The 20,154-nt window shown below is 50.1% G+C and overlaps 1 protein-coding gene across 1 annotated transcript in view; it reads left to right on the top strand.

Moving 5' to 3' along the window:
- The first annotated feature begins 12,345 nt into the window (after positions 1-12,345).
- Positions 12,346-20,154, top strand: part of TTBK1 (tau tubulin kinase 1) — a 155,362-nt gene continuing 147,553 nt past the window's right edge. The window contains exon 1 of the mRNA XM_069768220.1: positions 12,346-12,514. The gene's annotated coding sequence lies outside the window, so the exon portion shown is untranslated. The remainder of the gene's footprint in view (positions 12,515-20,154) is intronic.

Genomic DNA, 20,154 nt, shown 5'->3' on the forward strand with positions numbered 1-20,154 from the left:
GACGCTGGCTGGTTCAGGACGATGGCAGGCCTCCGGCTGCAGCTGGACTATGGCAGGACGCTGGCTGGTTCAGGACGATGGCAGGCCTCCGGCTGCAGCTGGACTATGGCAGGACGCTGGCTGGTTCAGGACGATGGCAGGCCTCCGGCTGCAGCTGGACTATGGCAGGACGCTGGCTGGTTCAGGACGATGGCTGGCCTCCGGCTGCAGCTGGACTATGGCAGGACGCTGGCTGGTTCAGGACGATGGCTGGCCTCCAGGTGCAGCTGGACTATGGCAGGACGCTGGCTGGTTCAGGACGATGGCTGGCCTCCGGCTGCAGCTGGACTATGGCAGGACGCTGGCTGGTTCAGGACGATGGCAGGCCTCCAGGTGCAGCTGGACTATGGCAGGACGCTGGCTGGTTCAGGACGATGGCAGGCCTCCAGGTGCAGCTGGACTATGGCAGGACGCTGGCTGGTTCAGGACGATGGCTGGCCTCCGGCTGCAGCTGGACTATGGCAGGACGCTGGCTGGTTCAGGACGATGGCTGGCCTCCAGGTGCAGCTGGACTATGGCAGGACGCTGGCTGGTTCAGGACGATGGCTGGCCTCCGGCTGCAGCTGGACTATGGCAGGACGCTGGCTGGTTCAGGACGATGGCTGGCCTCCGGCTGCAGCTGGACTATGGCAGGACGCTGGCTGGTTCAGGACGATGGCAGGCCTCCAGGTGCAGCTGGACTATGGCAGGACGCTGGCTGGTTCAGGACGATGGCAGGCCTCCGGCTGCAGCTGGACTATGGCAGGACGCTGGCTGGTTCAGGACGATGGCAGGCCTCCAGGTGCAGCTGGACTATGGCAGGACGCTGGCTGGTTCAGGACGATGGCTGGCCTCCGGCTGCAGCTGGACTATGGCAGGACGCTGGCTGGTTCAGGACGATGGCAGGCCTCCAGGTGCAGCTGGACTATGGCAGGACGCTGGCTGGTTCAGGACGATGGCAGGCCTCCAGGTGCAGCTGGACTATGGCAGGACGCTGGCTGGTTCAGGACGATGGCTGGCCTCCGGCTGCAGCTGGACTATGGCAGGACGCTGGCTGGTTCAGGACGATGGCAGGCCTCCAGGTGCAGCTGGACTATGGCAGGACGCTGGCTGGTTCAGGACGATGGCAGGCCTCCGGCTGCAGCTGGACTATGGCAGGACGCTGGCTGGTTCAGGACGATGGCAGGCCTCCAGGTGCAGCTGGACTATGGCAGGACGCTGGCTGGTTCAGGACGATGGCTGGCCTCCGGCTGCAGCTGGACTATGGCAGGACGCTGGCTGGTTCAGGACGATGGCAGGCCTCCGGCTGCAGCTGGACTATGGCAGGACGCTGGCTGGTTCAGGACGATGGCAGGCCTCCGGCTGCAGCTGGACTATGGCAGGACGCTGGCTGGTTCAGGACGATGGCAGGCCTCCGGCTGCAGCTGGACTATGGCAGGACGCTGGCTGGTTCAGGACGATGGCTGGCCTCCGGCTGCAGCTGGACTATGGCAGGACGCTGGCTGGTTCAGGACGATGGCAGGCCTCCGGCTGCAGCTGGACTATGGCAGGACGCTGGCTGGTTCAGGACGATGGCAGGCCTCCGGCTGCAGCTGGACTATGGCAGGACGCTGGCTGGTTCAGGACGATGGCAGGCCTCCAGGTGCAGCTGGACTATGGCAGGACGCTGGCTGGTTCAGGACGATGGCAGGCCTCCGGCTGCAGCTGGACTATGGCAGGACGCTGGCTGGTTCAGGACGATGGCAGGCCTCCAGGTGCAGCTGGACTATGGCAGGACGCTGGCTGGTTCAGGACGATGGCTGGCCTCCGGCTGCAGCTGGACTATGGCAGGACGCTGGCTGGTTCAGGACGATGGCTGGCCTCCGGCTGCAGCTGGACTATGGCAGGACGCTGGCTGGTTCAGGACGATGGCAGGCCTCCGGCTGCAGCTGGACTATGGCAGGACGCTGGCTGGTTCAGGACGATGGCTGGCCTCCGGCTGCAGCTGGACTATGGCAGGACGCTGGCTGGTTCAGGACGATGGCAGGCCTCCGGCTGCAGCTGGACTATGGCAGGACGCTGGCTGGTTCAGGACGATGGCTGGCCTCCGGCTGCAGCTGGACTATGGCAGGACGCTGGCTGGTTCAGGACGATGGCTGGCCTCCGGCTGCAGCTGGACTATGGCAGGACGCTGGCTGGTTCAGGACGATGGCAGGCCTCCGGCTGCAGCTGGACTATGGCAGGACGCTGGCTGGTTCAGGACGATGGCAGGCCTCCGGCTGCAGCTGGACTATGGCAGGACGCTGGCTGGTTCAGGACGATGGCAGGCCTCCGGCTGCAGCTGGACTATGGCAGGACGCTGGCTGGTTCAGGACGATGGCAGGCCTCCGGCTGCAGCTGGACTATGGCAGGACGCTGGCTGGTTCAGGACGATGGCTGGCCTCCGGCTGCAGCTGGACTATGGCAGGACGCTGGCTGGTTCAGGACGATGGCTGGCCTCCGGCTGCAGCTGGACTATGGCAGGACGCTGGCTGGTTCAGGACGATGGCAGGCCTCCGGCTGCAGCTGGACTATGGCAGGACGCTGGCTGGTTCAGGACGATGGCAGGCCTCCGGCTGCAGCTGGACTATGGCAGGACGCTGGCTGGTTCAGGACGATGGCTGGCCTCCGGCTGCAGCTGGACTATGGCAGGACGCTGGCTGGTTCAGGACGATGGCTGGCCTCCGGCTGCAGCTGGACTATGGCAGGACGCTGGCTGGTTCAGGACGATGGCAGGCCTCCGGCTGCAGCTGGACTATGGCAGGACGCTGGCTGGTTCAGGACGATGGCTGGCCTCCGGCTGTATTCAGTACATCATACAGACACATGGCACACAGACACACACACGCATACAAAAATGGCAGTACTCACACTGGCTGACAGGCCTCTGGCTGGTTGCTGGTTTTGCTGGCAGGCCTCAGACTCGATGCTGGCTGTCTGTCTGTCTTCAGGCTGTCTGTCTGTCTGTCTGTTTGTCTGTCTGTCTTCAGGCTGTCTGTCTGTCTGTCTGTCTTCAGGCTGTCTGTCTGTCTGTCTTCAGGCTGGATGCTGTGTTCAGGCTGTCTGTCTGTCTGTCTGTCTTCAGGCTGTCTGTCTGTCTGTCTTCAGGCTGTCTGTCTGTCTGTCTTCAGGCTGTCTGTCTGTCTGTCTGTCTTCAGGCTGTCTGTCTGTCTGTCTTCAGGCTGTCTGTCTGTCTGTCTGTCTTCAGGCTGTCTGTCTGTCTGTCTTCAGGCTGTCTGTCTGTCTGTCTGTCTTCAGGCTGTCTGTCTGTCTGTCTTCAGGCTGTCTGTCTGTCTTCAGGCTGTCTGTCTGTCTTCAGGCTGTCTGTCTGTCTGTCTTCAGGCTGTCTGTCTTCAGGCTGTCTGTCTGTCTGTCTGTCTTCAGGCTGTCTGTCTGTCTGTCTGTCTTCAGGCTGTCTGTCTGTCTGTCTTCAGGCTGTCTGTCTGTCTTCAGGCTGTCTGTCTGTCTGTCTTCAGGCTGTCTGTCTGTCTGTCTTCAGGCTGTCTGTCTGTCTGTCTTCAGGCTGTCTGTCTGTCTGTCTGTCTTCAGGCTGTCTGTCTGTCTGTCTTCAGGCTGTCTGTCTGTCTGTCTGTCTTCAGGCTGTCTGTCTGTCTGTCTTCAGGCTGTCTGTCTGTCTGTCTGTCTTCAGGCTGTCTGTCTGTCTGTCTTCAGGCTGTCTGTCTGTCTTCAGGCTGTCTGTCTGTCTTCAGGCTGTCTGTCTGTCTGTCTTCAGGCTGTCTGTCTTCAGGCTGTCTGTCTGTCTGTCTGTCTTCAGGCTGTCTGTCTGTCTGTCTGTCTTCAGGCTGTCTGTCTGTCTGTCTTCAGGCTGTCTGTCTGTCTTCAGGCTGTCTGTCTGTCTGTCTTCAGGCTGTCTGTCTGTCTGTCTTCAGGCTGTCTGTCTGTCTGTCTTCAGGCTGTCTGTCTGTCTGTCTGTCTTCAGGCTGTCTGTCTGTCTGGCTGTCTGTCTGTCTTCAGGCTGTCTGTCTGTCTTCAGGCTGTCTGTCTTCAGGCTGTCTGTCTGTCTTCAGGCTGTCTGTCTGTCTGTCTGTCTGTCCGTCTGTCTTCAGGCTGTCTGTCTGTCCGTCTGTCTTCAGGCTGTCTGTCTGTCCGTCTGTCTTCAGGCTGTCTGTCTGTCTGTCTTCAGGCTGTCTGTCTGTCTGTCTGTCCGTCTGTCTTCAGGCTGTCTGTCTGTCTGTCTGTCTTCAGGCTGTCTGTCTGTCTGTCTGTCTTCAGGCTGTCTGTCTGTCTGTCTGTCTTCAGGCTGTCTGTCTTCAGGCTGTCTGTCTGTCTTCAGGCTGTCTGTCTGTCTGTCTGTCTTCAGGCTGTCTGTCTGTCTGTCTGTCTTCAGGCTGTCTGTCTGTCTGTCTTCAGGCTGTCTGTCTGTCTGTCTTCAGGCTGTCTGTCTGTCTTCAGGCTGTCTGTCTGTCTGTCTTCAGGCTGTCTGTCTGTCTGTCTGTCTTCAGGCTGTCTGTCTGTCTTCAGGCTGTCTGTCTGTCTGTCTGTCTTCAGGCTGTCTGTCTTCAGGCTGTCTGTCTGTCTGTCTTCAGGCTGTCTGTCTGTCTGTCTTCAGGCTGTCTGTCTGTCTGTCTGTCTTCAGGCTGTCTGTCTGTCTTCAGGCTGTCTGTCTGTCTGTCTTCAGGCTGTCTGTCTGTCTGTCTGTCTTCAGGCTGTCTGTCTGTCTTCAGGCTGTCTGTCTGTCTGTCTTCAGGCTGTCTGTCTGTCTGTCTTCAGGCTGTCTGTCTGTCTTCAGGCTGTCTGTCTGTCTGTCTTCAGGCTGTCTGTCTGTCTGTCTTCAGGCTGTCTGTCTGTCTTCAGGCTGTCTGTCTGTCTGTCTTCAGGCTGTCTGTCTGTCTGTCTTCAGGCTGTCTGTCTGTCTGTCTTCAGGCTGTCTGTCTGTCTGTCTTCAGGCTGTCTGTCTGTCTGTCTGCCTTCAGGCTGTCTGTCTGTCTGTCTGTCTTCAGGCTGTCTGTCTGTCTGTCTTCAGGCTGTCTGTCTGTCTGTCTGTCTTCAGGCTGTCTGTCTGTCTTCAGGCTGTCTGTCTGTCTTCAGGCTGTCTGTCTGTCTGTCTTCAGGCTGTCTGTCTGTCTTCAGGCTGTCTGTCTGTCTGTCTTCAGGCTGTCTGTCTGTCTTCAGGCTGTCTGTCTGTCTGTCTTCAGGCTGTCTGTCTGTCTTCAGGCTGTCTGTCTGTCTGTCTGTCTTCAGGCTGTCTGTCTGTCTGTCTGTCTTCAGGCTGTCTGTCTGTCTGTCTTCAGGCTGTCTGTCTGTCTTCAGGCTGTCTGTCTGTCTGTCTGTCTTCAGGCTGTCTGTCTGTCTGTCTGTCTTCAGGCTGTCTGTCTGTCTTCAGGCTGTCTGTCTGTCTTCAGGCTGTCTGTCTGTCTGTCTTCAGGCTGTCTGTCTTCAGGCTGTCTGTCTGTCTGTCTGTCTGTCTTCAGGCTGTCTGTCTGTCTGTCTTCAGGCTGTCTGTCTGTCTGTCTTCAGGCTGTCTGTCTGTCTGTCTGTCTTCAGGCTGTCTGTCTGTCTGTCTGTCTTCAGGCTGTCTGTCTGTCTGTCTTCAGGCTGTCTGTCTGTCTTCAGGCTGTCTGTCTGTCTGTCTTCAGGCTGTCTGTCTTCAGGCTGTCTGTCTGTCTGTCTGTCTTCAGGCTGTCTGTCTGTCTGTCTTCAGGCTGTCTGTCTGTCTGTCTGTCTTCAGGCTGTCTGTCTGTCTGTCTTCAGGCTGTCTGTCTGTCTGTCTTCAGGCTGTCTGTCTGTCTGTCTGTCTTCAGGCTGTCTGTCTGTCTGTCTGTCTTCAGGCTGTCTGTCTGTCTGTCTGTCTTCAGGCTGTCTGTCTGTCTGTCTGTCTTCAGGCTGTCTGTCTGTCTGTCTGTCTTCAGGCTGTCTGTCTGTCTGTCTTCAGGCTGTCTGTCTGTCTGTCTGTCTTCAGGCTGTCTGTCTGTCTGTCTGTCTTCAGGCTGTCTGTCTGTCTGTCTTCAGGCTGTCTGTCTGTCTGTCTGTCTGTCTTCAGGCTGTCTGTCTGTCTGTCTGTCTTCAGGCTGTCTGTCTGTCTGTCTGTCTGTCTTCAGGCTGTCTGTCTGTCTGTCTTCAGGCTGTCTGTCTGTCTGTCTGTCTTCAGGCTGTCTGTCTGTCTTCAGGCTGTCTGTCTGTCTGTCTGTCTTCAGGCTGTCTGTCTGTCTTCAGGCTGTCTGTCTGTCTTCAGGCTGTCTGTCTGTCTGTCTTCAGGCTGTCTGTCTTCAGGCTGTCTGTCTGTCTGTCTGTCTTCAGGCTGTCTGTCTGTCTGTCTTCAGGCTGTCTGTCTGTCTGTCTGTCTTCAGGCTGTCTGTCTGTCTGTCTGTCTGTCTGTCTTCAGGCTGTCTGTCTGTCTGTCTGTCTGTCTGTCTTCAGGCTGTCTGTCTGTCTGTCTGTCTTCAGGCTGTCTGTCTGTCTGTCTTCAGGCTGTCTGTCTGTCTTCAGGCTGTCTGTCTGTCTGTCTTCAGGCTGTCTGTCTTCAGGCTGTCTGTCTGTCTGTCTTCAGGCTGTCTGTCTGTCTGTCTTCAGGCTGTCTGTCTGTCTGTCTGTCTTCAGGCTGTCTGTCTGTCTTCAGGCTGTCTGTCTGTCTGTCTTCAGGCTGTCTGTCTGTCTGTCTGTCTGTCTTCAGGCTGTCTGTCTGTCTGTCTGTCTTCAGGCTGTCTGTCTGTCTGTCTGTCTTCAGGCTGTCTGTCTGTCTGTCTGTCTTCAGGCTGTCTGTCTGTCTGTCTGTCTTCAGGCTGTCTGTCTGTCTGTCTTCAGGCTGTCTGTCTTCAGGCTGTCTGTCTGTCTGTCTGTCTTCAGGCTGTCTGTCTGTCTGTCTTCAGGCTGTCTGTCTGTCTGTCTGTCTTCAGGCTGTCTGTCTTCAGGCTGTCTGTCTGTCTGTCTTCAGGCTGTCTGTCTGTCTGTCTTCAGGCTGTCTGTCTGTCTGTCTGTCTTCAGGCTGTCTGTCTGTCTGTCTGTCTTCAGGCTGTCTGTCTGTCTGTCTTCAGGCTGTCTGTCTGTCTGTCTTCAGGCTGTCTGTCTGTCTGTCTGTCTTCAGGCTGTCTGTCTGTCTGTCTGTCTGTCTTTTTTTTTTTTAAAACATCATTTTTATTGGTTGTTTTTTTTTTTTTAAACAAATAAGTACAATACATATTGCAAATGTTGCTTTAAATTATTACATAGAAATAAAACAAACATTAATCTTTGTAACACAAATAATATTAACATATCCCCTAATGTCCACATCTAACCAGCTTCAATGATTGGAATCCGACAATCAAATCTAGAACATACACCAACTGATGCATTTATCATGTGACAAATTTTAATTTATCCAAACTACCACTTAAATCTTCTAACAAATACCAATCTGAATTAACAAAGGACCTCATTATCTCTTGAATTTCCCCTGTCGACAATAAGGATTCTATGAACACTCTCCATTTTTTAAAAAATCTTTTCGTCATCTTATCTTTATTGTCCGTCTGTCTTCAGGCTGGATGCTGTGTTCAGGCTGTCTGTCTTCAGGCTGTCTGTCTGTCCGTCTGTCTTCAGGCTGTCTGTCTGTCTTCAGGCTGTCTGTCTGTCTGTCTGTCCGTCTGTCTTCAGGCTGTCTGTCTGTCTTCAGGCTGTCTGTCTGTCTTCAGGCTGTCTGTCTGTCTGTCTGTCCGTCTGTCTTCAGGCTGTCTGTCTGTCTGTCTGTCTGTCCGGCTGTCTTCAGGCTGTCTGTCCGTCTGTCTGTCTGTCTGTCTGTCTGTCTGTCTGTCCGGCTGTCTTCAGGCTGGATGCTGTGTTCAGGCTGTCTGTCTGTCTGTCTGTCCGGCTGTCTTCAGGCTGGATGCTGTGTTCAGGTGGGCAGGAGTCTTGCGGGCACATTTGGGGGTGACGCCCCAGGCCAGGTTTATATAGATTTGGGGGTGTCTGGCCAATCAGTTACAAAATCCTGATTCTGAGCATGCTCAGTGTAAAAAAACGTATTGCAGCGCTGTATTCCGTCATACGACGTGTCACGACGCATCCTGCGTCCATAGGCTTCCATTCTAGCCAACGCCGCAGAATGCATCGCGACACATTTTCCAGACGCAAACAAAAAACTTTACAATCAACGTTTTTTCCAGACGACGGGTCGCCAAATTCCGACGCATCCGTTGCACGATGTACACAACGCGTGACAATCCGTCGCGATCCGTCGCCAATACAAGTCTATGGGAAAAAAACGCATCCTGCGGGAAATTTTTCAGGATGCGTTTTTTTCACAAAAAGACGCTTTTTGACGTCTGACGAACAACGCTAGCGTGAAAGTACCTAAGGCAAAACTTGACCCCAATTAGTGACAGAGATATGACAGTTATATATTGGGTATGTGCGTCGGCCGGGCCATCACCCAGAGCGTTTTCCAATCTCCTGTACCCTTAGTATCCGAGAAATGAATTACTGATTACTCACGGTGCATAGCCAGGTCCTGTCTGGTCTTAATAGATTGCTAGTCACAAATAAGATCAATGGTAATTCCGTCATCACTGTACAAGGCTGCATCCTGGGGCTACGGTGGATCTGAATGTTCCAGAAGTCTGAGTCCCTCTGAGAAAGTAGGCGTGTACTCCATAGCTCCGCCCACTCAGTGATGTCACGACCAAGGGGTATAAGACTGGGAAAGCTAATTTTTCAGTAGCCTTTGACCAGGAAGCTAGCTGAGAGATGCTTTGATGCATTTTGATGTTGCCCCTCCCCTGAGCCACATGGTCTGCCATGAGCTGAAATGATATAACAAACTGTAAGTGTTTTTTTTCAACTTTAATCCCATTTTATTTGTAATTGTTTTGTTCTTATGATACCTGTCTTCTTTATAATACCTTTTTATACTTTTGTAAACACTGCCTACATTTTTGGAGTAAAATATATAAAATTACTGGCTTAGTTTCTCCTTGCTCTATGTACTGTCACGTCTTCTGAGGTGAATTACGTGACTAATCTGGGTTGGCTCCAGACCTGTTATTAATTAAGAAATCAGAGCTGGTGGCAGCGGATTTGTCCTGTGCGATTGGGAGGTTTTGTAATGATGGCGGTGTTGATAATTATTGTTCCCGCCTGAGTGGGAGCAGTTATATCGCCCTCACTGCAGCGTGCCCAATAGCCAGTACACAGCAGGCAGCCTTTCTGGTGACTAATTACCCTAGGTGCAGTACCATGTCTGACCTGAGTGTAAGGGGGAGCCAGAGAGCTGCAAGTTCCAAACCGGATCTGGGAAGTGGGATATAGATAAATCCCCTTCAGAAAGAATCGGGGGCAACCAAACAACCCTGGTTCATGACATATTGGTGAGTGGTGGAGATGATAAAGGAATCTTCATTGTGATTTGTGACAAGGGGTGGGGTGTCACACTGTGTGTGCGGGGTGTCACACTGTGTGTGCGGTGTGTGCGTCACACTGTGTGTGCGGTGTGTGCGTCACACTGTGTGTGCGGTGTGTGCGTCACACTGTGTGTGCGGTGTGTGCGTCACACTGTGTGTGCGTCACACTGTGTGTGCTGTGTGTGCGTCACACTGTGTGTGCGTCACACTGTGTGCGTCACACTGTGTGCGTCACACTGTGTGCGTCACACTGTGTGCGTCACACTGTGTGTGCGTCACACTGTGTGTGCGTCACACTGTGTGTGCGTCACACTGTGTGTGCGTCACACTGTGTGTGCGTCACACTGTGTGTGCGTCACACTGTGTGTGCTGTGTGTGCGTCACACTGTGTGTGCTGTGTGTGCGTCACACTGTGTGTGCTGTGTGTGCGTCACACTGTGTGTGCTGTGTGTGCGTCACACTGTGTGTGCTGTGTGTGCGTCACACTGTGTGTGCTGTGTGTGCGTCACACTGTGTGTGCTGTGTGTGCGTCACACTGTGTGTGCTGTGTGTGCGTCACACTGTGTGTGCTGTGTGTGCGTCACACTGTGTGTGCTGTGTGTGCGTGTCACACTGTGTGTGCTGTGTGTGCGTCACACTGTGTGTGCTGTGTGTGCGTCACACTGTGTGTGCTGTGTGTGCGTCACACTGTGTGTGCTGTGTGTGCGTCACACTGTGTGTGGTGTGTGTGCGTCACACTGTGTGTGGTGTGTGTGCGTCACACTGTGTGTGTGTGTGTGTGTGCGTCACACTGTGTGTGTGTGTGGCACACTGTGTGTGTGTGTGTGTGTGGCACACTGTGTGTGTGTGGCACACTGTGTGTGTGTGTGTGCGTGTCACACTGTGTGTGTGTCACACTGTGTGTGTGTGTGTGTGTGTGTGTGCGTCACACTGTGTGTGTGTGTGTGCGTCACACTGTGTGTGTGTGTGGCACACTGTGTGTGTGTGTGTGGCACACTGTGTGTGTGTGCTGTGTGTGTGTCACACTGTGTGTGTGTCACACTGTGTGTGTGTGTGTGTGTGTGTGTGGCACACTGTGTGTGTGTGTGCTGTGTGTGCGTCACACTGTGTGTGCTGTGTGTGCGTCACACTGTGTGTGTGTGTGTGCGTCACACTGTGTGTGTGTGTGCGTCACACTGTGTGTGTGTGTGTGTGCGTCACACTGTGTGTGTGTGTGCGTCACACTGTGTGTGTGTGTGTGTGCGTCACACTGTGTGTGTGTGTGTGTGTGGCACACTGTGTGTGTGTGTGTGCTGTGTGTGTGTCACACTGTGTGTGTGTCACACTGTGTGTGTGTGTGTGTGTGTGTGTGCGTCACACTGTGTGTGTGTGTGTGTGTGTGTGCGTCACACTGTGTGTGTGTGTGTGCGTCACACTGTGTGTGTGTGTGTGTGCGTCACACTGTGTGTGTGTGTGGCACACTGTGTGTGTGTGTGTGTGTGGCACACTGTGTGTGTGTGCTGTGTGTGTGTCACACTGTGTGTGTGTCACACTGTGTGTGTGTGTGTGTGTGTGTGTGTGTGTGGCACACTGTGTGTGTGGCACACTGTGTGTGTGGCACACTGTGTGTGGCACACTGTGTGTGTGTGTGGCACACTGTGTGTGTGTGTGGCACACTGTGTGTGTGTGTGTGTGGCACACTGTGTGTGTCACACTGTGTGTGTGTGGCACACTGTGTGTGTCACACTGTGTGTGTGTGGCACACTGTGTGTGTGCTGTGTGTGGCACACTGTGTGTGTGTGTGTGTGGCACACTGTGTGTGTGTGTGTGTGTGTGGCACACTGTGTGTGTGTGTGGCACACTGTGTGTGTGTGTGGCACACTGTGTGTGTGTGTGTGTGTGTGTGTGTGTGTGGCACACTGTGTGTGTGTGGCACACTGTGTGTGTGTGTGTGTGTGTGGCACACTGTGTGTGTGTGTGGCACACTGTGTGTGTGTGGCACACTGTGTGTGTGTGGCACACTGTGTGTGTGTGGCACACTGTGTGTGTGTGGCACACTGTGTGTGTGTGGCACACTGTCTGTGTGTGTGGCACACTGTCTGTGTGTGTGGCACACTGTGTGTGTGTGTGTGGCACACTGTGTGTGTGTGTGTGGCACACTGTGTGTGTGTGTGTGTGTGGCACACTGTGTGTGTGTGGCACACTGTGTGTGTGTGTGTGGCACACTGTGTGTGTGTGTGTGTGGCACACTGTGTGTGTGCTGTGTGTGTGGCACACTGTGTGTGTGTGTGTGTGTGTGTGTGTGTGTGTGTGTGTGTGTGGCACACTGTGTGTGTGTGTGGCACACTGTGTGTGTGTGGCACACTGTGTGTGTGTGTGTGGCACACTGTGTGTGTGTGTGTGGCACACTGTGTGTGTGTGGCACACTGTGTGTGTGTGTGTGTGTGGCACACTGTGTGTGTGTGTGTGTGTGTGGCACACTGTGTGTGTGTGTGTGTGTGTGTGGGGCACACTGTGTGTGTGTGTGGCACACTGTGTGTGTGTGTGGGGCACACTGTGTGTGTGTGTGGCACACTGTGTGTGTGTGTGTGTGTGTGTGTGTGTGTGTGGCACACTGTGTGTGTGTGTGTGTGTGTGTGTGTGTGTGTGTGTGGCACACTGTGTGTGTGTGTGTGTGTGTGTGGCACACTGTGTGTGTGTGTGTGTGTGTGTGTGTGGCACACTGTGTGTGTGTGTGTGTGTGTGGCACACTGTCTGTGCTGTGTGTGTTTGTGGCACACTCTGTCTGTGCTGTGTGTGTGTGTGGGGGGGTCACACTGTCTGTGCTGTATGTGTGTGTGTCATACTGTCTGTGCTGTGTGTGTGTGTGTGGGGGGTCACACTGTCTGTGCTGTGTGTGTGTGTGTCATACTGTCTGTGCTGTGTGTGGGGGGGTCACAGTGTCGGTGCCGTTACATTGTGTCAGTGGGTGTGTTGCAGGCTGTGACGTCAGTGCAGTGGCCGCGGTGCATTGTGGGAGTTTCCGGATCCTCTGCAGCACCAGGGACAGCGCCGGGGCCGCCGGTCACCGCTACATCTGATCTCCCGCCCCATCCAGATGATCCGCCCGGGGCCGCAACCCGCCCACAACCGGCACCGAACCGGGGGAGGACCGGAGCCCAGAGGTGAGAGGAGGAGGAGGGGGGAGAGGAGAGGATGACCTCTACCGGCGAGAACCGGAGACATCACTAGTGGAGCAGTGACACTGATTATTCCTCTATCATCACTAGTGGAGCAGTGACACTGATTATTCTCTATCATCACTAGTGGGGCAGTGACACTGATTATTCTCTATCATCACTAGTGGAGCAGTGACACTGATTATTCTCTATCATCACTAGTGGAGCAGTGACACTGATTATTCCTCTATCATCACTAGTGGGGCAGTGACACTGATTATTCTCTATCATCACTAGTGGAGCAGTGACACTGATTATTCTCTATCATCACTAGTGGAGCAGTGACACTGATTATTCTCTATCATCACTAGTGGGGCAGTGACACTGATTATTCTCTATCATCACTAGTGGGGCAGTGACACTGATTATTCTCTATCATCACTAGTGGAGCAGTGACACTGATTATTCCTCTATCATCACTAGTGGGGCAGTGACACTGATTATTCCTCTATCATCACTAGTGGGGCAGTGACACTGATTATTCTCTATCATCACTAGTGGAGCAGTGACACTGATTATTCTCTATCATCACTAGTGGAGCAGTGACACTGATTATTCCTCTATCATCACTAGTGGGGCAGTGACACTGATTATTCTCTATCATCACTAGTGGAGCAGTGACACTGATTATTCTCTATCATCACTAGTGGAGCAGTGACACTGATTATTCTCTATCATCACTAGTGGGGCAGTGACACTGATTATTCTCTATCATCACTAGTGGGGCAGTGACACTGATTATTCTCTATCATCACTAGTGGAGCAGTGACACTGATTATTCTCCTGTCATCACTAGTGGGGCAGTGACACTGATTATTCCTCTATCATCACTAGTGGAGCAGTGACACTGATTATTCCTCTATCATCACTAGTGGGGCAGTGACACTGATTATTCTCTATCATCACTAGTGGGGCAGTGACACTGATTATTCCTCTATCATCACTAGTGGAGCAGTGACACTGATTATTCCTCTATCATCACTAGTGGAGCAGTGACACTGATTATTCCTCTATCATCACTAGTGGAGCAGTGACACTGATTATTCCTCTATCATCACTAGTGGAGCAGTGACACTGATTATTCTCTATCATCACTAGTGGAGCAGTGACACTGATTATTCCTCTATCATCACTAGTGGGGCAGTGACACTGATTATTCTCTATCATCACTAGTGGAGCAGTGACACTGATTATTCTCTATCATCACTAGTGGAGCAGTGACACTGATTATTCCTCTATCATCACTAGTGGAGCAGTGACACTGATTATTCCTCTATCATCACTAGTGGAGCAGTGACACTGATTATTCTCCTGTCATCACTAGTGGAGCAGTGACACTGATTATTCCTCTATCATCACTAGTGGGGCAGTGACACTGATTATTCTCTATCATCACTAGTGGAGCAGTGACACTGATTATTCTCTATAATCACTAGTGGGGCAGTGACACTGATTATTCTCTATCATCACTAGTGGAGCAGTGACACTGATTATTCTCCTGTCATCACTAGTGGGGCAGTGACACTGATTATTCTCTATCATCACTAGTGGGGCAGTGACACTGATTATTCCTCTATCATCACTAGTGGAGCAGTGACACTGATTATTCCTCTATCATCACTAGTGGGGCAGTGACACTGATTATTCTCCTGTCATCACTAGTGGGGCAGTGACACTGATTATTCTCTATCATCACTAGTGGGGCAGTGACACTGATTATTCTCCTGTCATCACTAGTGGGGCAGTGACACTGATTATTCTCCTGTCATCACTAGTGGAGCAGTGACACTGATTATTCTCTATCATCACTAGTGGGGCAGTGACACTGATTATTCTCCTGTCATCACTAGTGGGGCAGTGACACTGATTATTCTCCTGTCATCACTAGTGGAGCAGTGACACTGATTATTCCTCTATCATCACTAGTGGGGCAGTGACACTGATTATTCTCTATCATCACTAGTGGAGCAGTGACACTGATTATTCCTCTATCATCACTAGTGGAGCAGTGACACTGATTATTCTCTATCATCACTAGTGGGGCAGTGACACTGATTATTCCTCTATCATCACTAGTGGAGCAGTGACACTGATTATTCCTCTATCATCACTAGTGGGGCAGTGACACTGATTATTCTCTATCATCACTAGTGGAGCAGTGACACTGATTATTCTCCTGTCATCACTAGTGGGGCAGTGACACTGATTATTCTCTATCATCACTAGTGGAGCAGTGACACTGATTATTCTCTATCATCACTAGTGGAGCAGTGACACTGATTATTCCTCTATCATCACTAGTGGGGCAGTGACACTGATTATTCTCTATCATCACTAGTGGGGCAGTGACACTGATTATCCTCTATCATCACTAGTGGAGCAGTGACACTGATTATTCTCCTGTCATCACTAGTGGGGCAGTGACACTGATTATTCCTCTATCATCACTAGTGGAGCAGTGACACTGATTATTCTCTATCATCACTAGTGGAGCAGTGACACTGATTATCCTCTATCATCACTAGTGGAGCAGTGACACTGATTATCCTCTATCATCACTAGTGGAGCAGTGACACTGATTATCCTCTATCATCACTAGTGGAGCAGTGACACTGATTATTCTCTATCATCACTAGTGGGGCAGTGACACTGATTATTCTCCTGTCATCACTAGTGGGGCAGTGACACTGATTATTCTCTATCATCACTAGTGGAGCAGTGACACTGATTATTCTCTATCATCACTAGTGGGGCAGTGACACTGATTATTCCTCTATCATCACTAGTGGGGCAGTGACACTGATTATTCCTCTATCATCACTAGTGGGGCAGTGACACTGATTATTCCTCTATCATCACTAGTGGAGCAGTGACACTGATTATTCTCTATCATCACTAGTGGAGCAGTGACACTGATTATTCTCTATCATCACTAGTGGAGCAGTGACACTGATTATTCCTCTATCATCACTAGTGGGGCAGTGACACTGATTATTCCTCTATCATCACTAGTGGAGCAGTGACACTGATTATTCTCTATCATCACTAGTGGAGCAGTGACACTGATTATCCTCTATCATCACTAGTGGAGCAGTGACACTGATTATTCTCTATCATCACTAGTGGGGCAGTGACACTGATTATTCCTCTATCATCACTAGTGGAGCAGTGACACTGATTATTCTCTATCATCACTAGTGGAGCAGTGACACTGATTATTCCTCTATCATCACTAGTGGAGCAGTGACACTGATTATTCTCTATCATCACTAGTGGAGCAGTGACACTGATTATTCTCTATCATCACTAGTGGAGCAGTGACACTGATTATTCCTCTATCATCACTAGTGGGGCAGTGACACTGATTATTCCTCTATCATCACTAGTGGAGCAGTGACACTGATTATTCTCTATCATCACTAGTGGAGCAGTGACACTGATTATTCCTCTATCATCACTAGTGGAGCAGTGACACTGATTATCCTCTATCATCACTAGTGGAGCAGTGACACTGATTATTCCTCTATCATCACTAGTGGAGCAGTGACACTGATTATTCCTCTATCATCACTAGTGGAGCAGTGACACTGATTATTCTCTATCATCACTAGTGGAGCAGTGACACTGATTATTCCTCTATCATCACTAGTGGAGCAGTGACACTGATTATCCTCTATCATCACTAGTGGAGCAGTGACACTGATTATTCCTCTATCATCACTAGTGGAGCAGTGACACTGATTATTCCTCTATCATCACTAGTGGAGCAGTGACACTGATTATTCTCTATCATCACTAGTGGGGCAGTGACACTGATTATCCTCTATCATCACTAGTGGAGCAGTGACACTGATTATCCTCTATCATCACTAGTGGAGCAGTGACACTGATTATTCCTCTATCATCACTAGTGGAGCAGTGACACTGATTATTCCTCTATCATCACTAGTGGAGCAGTGACACTGATTATCCTCTATCATCACTAGTGGAGCAGTGACACTGATTATTCTCTATCATCACTAGTGGAGCAGTGACACTGATTATTCCTCTATCATCACTAGTGGAGCAGTGACACTGATTATCCTCTATCATCACTAGTGGGGCAGTGACACTGATTATTCCTCTATCATCACTAGTGGGGCAGTGACACTGATTATTCCTCTATCATCACTAGTGGGGCAGTGACACTGATTATTCCTCTATCATCACTAGTGGAGCAGTGACACTGATTATTCTCTATCATCACTAGTGGAGCAGTGACACTGATTATTCCTCTATCATCACTAGTGGAGCAGTGACACTGATTATCCTCTATCATCACTAGTGGAGCAGTGACACTGATTATTCCTCTATCATCACTAGTGGAGCAGTGACACTGATTATTCCTCTATCATCACTAGTGGAGCAGTGACACTGATTATTCTCTATCATCACTAGTGGGGCAGTGACACTGATTATTCTCTATCATCACTAGTGGGGCAGTGACACTGATTATTCCTCTATCATCACTAGTGGAGCAGTGACACTGATTATTCTCTATCATCACTAGTGGAGCAGTGACACTGATTATTCCTCTATCATCACTAGTGGGCAGTGACACTGATTATTCCTCTATCATCACTAGTGGGGCAGTGACACTGATTATTCCTCTATCATCACTAGTGGAGCAGTGACACTGATTATTCCTCTATCATCACTAGTGGAGCAGTGACACTGATTATTCCTCTATCATCACTAGTGGGGCAGTGACACTGATTATTCCTCTATCATCACTAGTGGAGCAGTGACACTGATTATTCTCTATCATCACTAGTGGAGCAGTGACACTGATTATTCCTCTATCATCACTAGTGGGGCAGTGACACTGATTATTCTCTATCATCACTAGTGGAGCAGTGACACTGATTATTCTCTATCATCACTAGTGGGCAGTGACACTGATTATTCTCTATCATCACTAGTGGAGCAGTGACACTGATTATTCTCTATCATCACTAGTGGAGCAGTGACACTGATTATTCTCTATCATCACTAGTGGGGCAGTGACACTGATTATTCTCTATCATCACTAGTGGGCAGTGACACTGATTATTCCTCTATCATCACTAGTGGAGCAGTGACACTGATTATTCCTCTATCATCACTAGTGGAGCAGTGACACTGATTATTCCTCTATCATCACTAGTGGAGCAGTGACACTGATTATTCTCTATCATCACTAGTGGAGCAGTGACACTGATTATTCTCTATCATCACTAGTGGGGCAGTGACACTGATTATTCCTCTATCATCACTAGTGGAGCAGTGACACTGATTATTCCTCTATCATCACTAGTGGAGCAGTGACACTGATTATTCCTCTATCATCACTAGTGGAGCAGTGACACTGATTATTCTCTATCATCACTAGTGGAGCAGTGACACTGATTATTCTCTGTCATCACTAGTGGAGCAGTGACACTGATTTATTCTCTATCATCACTAGTGGGGCAGTGACACTGATTATTCTCTATCATCACTAGTGGAGCAGTGACACTGATTATTCTCTATCATCACTAGTGGAGCAGTGACACTGATTATTCCTCTATCATCACTAGTGGGGCAGTGACACTGATTATTCTCTATCATCACTAGTGGAGCAGTGACACTGATTATTCTCCTGTCATCACTAGTGGAGCAGTGACACTGATTATTCTCTATCATCACTAGTGGAGCAGTGACACTGATTATTCTCTATCATCACTAGTGGAGCAGTGACACTGATTATTCTCTATCATCACTAGTGGAGCAGTGACACTGATTATTCTCTATCATCACTAGTGGAGCAGTGACACTGATTATTCCTCTATCATCACTAGTGGAGCAGTGACACTGATTATTCTCTATCATCACTAGTGGAGCAGTGACACTGATTATTCTCTATCATCACTAGTGGAGCAGTGACACTGATTATTCTCTATCATCACTAGTGGAGCAGTGACACTGATTATTCCTCTATCATCACTAGTGGAGCAGTGACACTGATTATTCTCTATCATCACTAGTGGAGCAGTGACACTGATTATTCTCTATCATCACTAGTGGGGCAGTGACACTGATTATTCTCTATCATCACTAGTGGGGCAGTGACACTGATTATTCTCTATCATCACTAGTGGAGCAGTGACACTGATTATTCTCTATCATCACTAGTGGAGCAGTGACACTGATTATTCTCTGTCATCACTAGTGGGGCAGTGACACTGATTATTCTCTATCATCACTAGTGGAGCAGTGACACTGATTATTCTCTATCATCACTAGTGGAGCAGTGACACTGATTATTCTCTATCATCACTAGTGGAGCAGTGACACTGATTATTCTCTATCATCACTAGTGGAGCAGTGACACTGATTATTCTCTATCATCACTAGTGGGGCAGTGACACTGATTATTCTCTATCATCACTAGTGGGGCAGTGACACTGATTATTCTCTATCATCACTAGTGGGCAGTGACACTGATTATTCTCTATCATCACTAGTGGGGCAGTGACACTGATTATTCTCTATCATCACTAGTGGGGCAGTGACACTGATTATTCTCTATCATCACTAGTGGGGCAGTGACACTGATTATTCTCCTGTCATCACTAGTGGGGCAGTGACACTGATTATTCTCTATCATCACTAGTGGAGCAGTGACACTGATTATTCTCTATCATCACTAGTGGGGCAGTGACACTGATTATTCTCTATCATCACTAGTGGAGCAGTGACACTGATTATTCTCTATCATCACTAGTGGAGCAGTGACACTGATTATTCTCTATCATCACTAGTGGAGCAGTGACCTGATTCAAGTGGCGTGACACTGATTATTCTCCTATCATCACTAGTGGAGCAGTGACACTGATTATTCTCTATCATCACTAGTGGAGCAGTGACACTGATTATTCTCTATCATCACTAGTGGAGCAGTGACACTGATTATTCTCTATCATCACTAGTGGTGCAGTGACACTGATTATTCCTCTATCATCACTAGTGGAGCAGTGACACTGATTATTCTCTATCATCACTAGTGGAGCAGTGACACTGATTATTCTCTATCATCACTAGTGGGGCAGTGACACTGATTATTCTCTATCATCACTAGTGGGGCAGTGACACTGATTATTCTCTATCATCACTAGTGGGGCAGTGACACTGATTATTCTCTATCATCACTAGTGGGGCAGTGACACTGATTATTCTCTGTCATCACTAGTGGGGCAGTGACACTGATTATTCTCTATCATCACTAGTGGAGCAGTGACACTGATTATTCTCCTGTCATCACTAGTGGAGCAGTGACACTGATTATTCTCTATCATCACTAGTGGAGCAGTGACACTGATTATTCTCTATCATCACTAGTGGAGCAGTGACACTGATTATTCTCTATCATCACTAGTGGGGCAGTGACACTGATTATTCTCTATCATCACTAGTGGGCAGTGACACTGATTATTCTCTATCATCACTAGTGGGGCAGTGACACTGATTATTCTCTATCATCACTAGTGGGGCAGTGACACTGATTATTCTCTATCATCACTAGTGGG

The sequence above is a fragment of the Ranitomeya imitator genome, chromosome 5 (assembly GCF_032444005.1).
Source record: "Ranitomeya imitator isolate aRanImi1 chromosome 5, aRanImi1.pri, whole genome shotgun sequence".
Classification (NCBI taxonomy): domain Eukaryota; kingdom Metazoa; phylum Chordata; class Amphibia; order Anura; family Dendrobatidae; genus Ranitomeya; species Ranitomeya imitator.